This window comes from Molossus molossus, unplaced genomic scaffold (genome assembly GCF_014108415.1).
Source record: "Molossus molossus isolate mMolMol1 unplaced genomic scaffold, mMolMol1.p scaffold_m16_p_14, whole genome shotgun sequence".
NCBI lineage: Eukaryota > Metazoa > Chordata > Mammalia > Chiroptera > Molossidae > Molossus > Molossus molossus.
In genome coordinates, this window is record NW_023425349.1 from 1,032,283 (window position 1) to 1,037,467 (window position 5,185).

A 5,185-nucleotide genomic window follows, 5' to 3' on the forward strand; every position below is an offset into this window, starting at 1 on the left:
GCAACTCAGATCCAACCATCAAGTCTACATTTCAACCACGAGGAAGGAGGAGGAGGAGGTTAACTGGGGATTAGCCAGGGGTTAACTTGTGTCCTTCCCTTCCAGGACTTGGCCTAGAAGTTGCTCTTGCCAAATCTGCTCACATCTCATTGGCTAGGACTTAGTCACATGACAAACCTCGCTGCTAGGGAGGCTGGGAAATGTAGTCTGTTGACTTTTTAAATTTTTTTATTCCTCACCCAAGGATATGTTTCTATTTATCATTAGATAGAGTGGGAGGGAGGGAGACAGAGAGATACATTGATGTGATAAAGCCACATCGACTGGTTGCCTCTCTCATGACCCCACCAGGGCCGGGGACAAACTGCAACCGAGGTCCGTGCCCTTGACTGGATATGAACCTGTGACTCACTGGTCCATGGGCCCATGCTCTAACCGCTGAGCCAGACTGGCCAGAGCTGTAGTCTGTTGACTTTAAATAGATATTTGTTGAGCAAAATGGGTTTATTCTGGAACAACAGACATTTCTAATTCAGGACACGCAGTTAGAGATTAACCAGGCACCGTCTGTCCCGGAGGACAAAGCAGAGCACCTCTCTCGTATACAGGAAAGCGGCGGATGGGAGGGGGTGTCCCAGGGAGGCCATTGGAGGAAATGGGGAGTTGGATGTGCAGTAGCTTTCCTTTTCAATCCTCACCCGAGGATATTTTTCTATTTATGTTCAGATGGAATGGGAGGGAGAGACAAGGAGAGAAAGGGAGGGAGAGAGATGTGAAAGGGACACATCGACTGGTTGCCTCCCACACGACCCCAACCAGGGCCGGGGACAAACTGTAGCCGATGTACATGCCCTTGACCTAAATCGAACCCGTGACTCCTAGGGCCACGAGCCTAGCTCTACCGCTGAGCCAAACTGGCCCGGGCTGCAGTAGCTTTTCGTTGGCTGGGTTGTGAGTCCCTCACTGGCTGAGCTGTTGCAGGGCTAAGAGAAAATCTCCCTCCCCTGGGGTAGTAACTTAGAAAACGTCTGTTGGAGCTGCAAGTGTCTCTTCCTGTTTGGGTGATTGACAGTCGGTGGTTGCATGTCCTTCCCCACTACAATTTACATGAGGTTCTGTTTGTTACTCTTCGTGTCTTTATTATTTATTTATTATTTTTTATCCTCACCCAAGGACATTTTTGCATTTATCTTCAGATAGAGCGGGAGTCAGAGAGGGAGGAAGAGAGAGAGAGAAAAACATTGATGTGAGAGAGACGCATCGAGTGGCTGCCACCCACATGACCCCAACCAGGGCTGGGGACAAACTGCAACCGAGGTACAAGCCCTTAGCGGGAACTGAACCCAGAACTCTCTGGTCTGTGGGCCAACGCTCCAACCACTGAGCCAAACCGGCCAGGGCTGTTTTTCCATTTTTGTTCAAAGTGGGAGGGAGAGAGAGAAAGAGAGAAAAAAACATTGACATGAAAGAGACACATCGAGCGTCTGGCTCCTGCACGACCCCAACCAGGGCCGGGGACCGATTGCAACCGAGATATGTGCCCTTGACCGGAACTGAACCCGCGACTCATTGGTCCATGGGCCAACGCTCTAACCACTGAACGAGACCAGCCAGGGCACTCTTCACGTCTTTATTTGAGGCTCTGCCAGCTTAAAATGGGGTCACAGAAGGGCTGGGGTAAGAGTGGGTGTGTGGGTAGCTGTGCCGCCTGGCGACATCAGCACCCAGGTCTCCGTGCTGTATGCTTGGCCTCGTCCTTCCTGCTGGGGACACAGGCAGCACTCGGGCACTGTGGCCTTGTGTGCAGAACTCTCTAAGAATTGAAACTGCCCGACGGTGGAGGAACAGAAGGAAAGACTGAAGCCCTCCTGAGGGCAGCAGAACAAGCTGGTGCTGGCTGGGGCCTCCATCTCCAGTCTGACCCACGCACATGCACAGGCGCCAAGGACAGCAGGGGACGGGGCTGGCCTCGGGCACACTGTGCAGTGACCAGTCTGGTGCACACAGCTCAGTCCTGCCCTGCGCATGCGGCCTGTTCTCCACAGCAACATGGGTGCAGGGGAGGCAGCAACCAGTGTCTGTGCTCCTGCTCCCCGCCCAGGAGGAGCTGTGGGCGCCCAGGAGGAGCTGTGGGCGTCAGCAGCACGGTGCTTCCTGAGAGCAGAGGGGAGGGGGGAGCAGAGGGGAGGGGGGAGCAGAGGGGAGGGGGAGCAGAGGGGAGGAGAGCAGAGGGGAGGGGGGAGCAGAGGGGAGGGGGGAGCAGAGGGGGGAGCAGAGAGAGGGGAGAGAGGCAGCGAGGGGAGGGGGAGCAGCAAGGGGAAGGAGACAGAGGGGAAGAGAGCGTAGGGAGGGGGGTGGAGGGAAGCAGAGGGGAGGGGGGAGCAGAGGGGGGGGAGCAGAGGGGAGGAGAGCAGAGGGGAGGGGGAGCAGAGGGGAGGGGGGAGCAGAGGGGAGGAGAGCAGAGGGGAGGGGGGAGCAGAGGGGAGGGGGGAGCAGAGGGGAGGGGGGAGCAGAGGGGAGGGGGGAGCAGAGGGGAGGGGGAGCAGAGGGGAGGGGGGAGCAGAGGGGAGGGGGGAGCAGAGGGGAGGAGAGCAGAGGGGAGGGGGGAGCAGAGGGGAGGGGGGAGCAGAGGGGAGGAGAGCAGAGAGGAGGGGGGAGCAGAGGGGAGGGGGGAGCAGAGGGGAGGGGGAGCAGAGGGGAGGGGGGAGCAGAGGGGAGGGGGAGCAGAGGGGTGGGGGAAGCAGGGTGTCTGGGTGAAAGTCCCCTGGGCTCCTGCTGCCTCAGCCTCCCTCGCCCTCACCCCTCCGGGAAGTAATAAGTAACCAGCACCTGAGTTCTCAAGGTCACCGGGAGATTAAACGCTCCTTCTCAAGGCGTCTTTTCATTTCAGTCGAGGCTGACAGAAGACTGTTAGGCTTATCATTTATATTCCAGAGAAGCGATTTATGGTGGTATCGTTTCCATACCATAAAATGCGCCATTAGAGTGTGATAAGTATTGAGAGATGTTTACAGCCGCATAACTAATGACCATAATCAAAATACAGAGCGTTTCTGTCACCCTCCCAAGTTCCCCAAGTCCCTCTCCATTCCCTGGCCCCAGCCCAGGCCACCCCTGCCCGATTCCCAGCACCACGGAGTGATGGCGCCTGTTCTAGAACTGTCTATCAAAGGATTCCCGGGGTACATGCTTTTCCTGCCCTGCTCCTGACACTGGGCACAATGCTTCTGAGATTCACCCAGGTCAAGTGCAGTAACTTCCGGGGGACGGGGCAGGGCTTTTTCCCCTTTTTTCTGTTGTTTTCACTAGAAAAATCTGGCTGAAAACAGGAATGTTTTCACTGGTAGTTTTCAGTGAGCAGAATTATTTTCCTCAGTGAAGCTCTGGCATCACAAGGACAGGCCGAGAACCCAGGGGGTGGGCACAGGCCCAGCGTCCCCAGGGACTGTCACCGTCCATCTCCTGGTCTGGGCACTGAGCCCTCAGGACTGGGAGCCCTGTCCCAGAGCCTCACCCAGGAGACTGTGTGGGCTCCCTGCTGCCAAGGCGGCTTGAGACCCCGGCCTCTTCACTGTTAGAAGTGCGCTGCGGCCCCTCACCTCGCTGCGTACCCACTCACCTCGCTGCGTACCCACTCACCTCGCTGCGTACCCACTCACCTCGCTGCGTACCTCGCTGTGTACCCACTCACCTCGCTGCGTACCCACTCACCTCGCTGTGTACCCACTCACCTTGCTGCGTACCCACTCACCTCGCTGTGTACCTCGCTGCGTACCCACTCACCTCGCTGTGTACCCACTCACCTCGCTGTGTACCTCGCTGCATATCCACTCACCTCGCTGTGTACCCACTCACCTCTGCCTGCGTACCACTCACCTCGCTGGTACCCACTCACCTCGCGTGGGACCTCCGCTGCGGTACCCACTCCACCTCGCTGTGTACCCACTCACCTTGCCTGCGTCCCAATCACCTCGTCTGCGTACTCGCAGCGTACCTCACTACCTCGCTGTGTAACCCACTCACCTTGTGCGTACCCACTCACCTCGCTGCGTACACTCGCTGCGGTACCCCTCACGCTCGCTGCGTACCCCTCACTTGCTGCGTACCACTCACCTCGCTGCTACCGCGCTGCGTACCCCTCACCCGCTGTGTAACCCACTCACCCTGCTGCGTAACAACACCCCGATCTGGGACCTCGAGGTGTTAACCATCACAGTCGCTGCGTACCTCGCTGGTACACTACCTCGCTGTGTACCCACTCACCTCGCTGTGTACCTCGCTGCGTACCCACTCACCTCGCTGTGTACCCACTCACCTTGCTGCGTACCCACTCACCTCGCTGCGTACCTCGCTGCGTACCCACTCCCCTCGCTGTGTACCCACTCACCCAATCACCCGATCCCTACCCACTCACCTCGCTTGTACCCACGCCCTGCTGCGTACCCATCAACCGCTGGTACCTCGCTGCGTACCCACTAACGCGCTGTGTACCCACACCACCTTGTCGTGCGTACCCCTCACTCGCTGCGTACCACTCACTCGATATGTACCTCGCTGGTACCCACCACCTGTGTGTACCCACTCATCCCTGGGTACCCAGCACCTTGCTGCGTACCCAACTCACCCCTGCGTACCCACTCCACTCGCTGCGTACCTCGCTGCGTACCCACTCACCTCGCTGTGTACCCCTCACCTCGCTGCGTACCTCACAGTACCCCCTCCACCCCTGCTCACCCAACCCACCTCGCTGTGTACCCACTCACCTTGCTGCGTACCCACTCACCTCGCTGCGTACCTCGCTGCGTACCCACTCACCTCGCTGTGTACCCACTCACCTTGCTGCGTACCCACTCACCTCGCTGCGTACCTCGCTGTGTACCCACTCACCTCGCTGCGTACCTCGCTGCGTACCCACTCACCTCGCTGTGTACCCACTCACCTTGCTGCGTACCCACTCACCTCGCTGCGTACCTCGCTGCGTACCCACTCACCTCGCTGTGTACCCACTCACCCGCTGTTTAACCCACTCACCTCGCGGTGTACCGCGCTGCGTACCCAAGCCCCTCAACCTGCGCTTGTTACCCACTAACCTTGCTGGCTACACACTCACCTTGCTGCGTCAACCACTCACCGCGATATGTACCTCGCTGCGTCCCCACTCACCTAGCGGTGTGCACCACCCTCG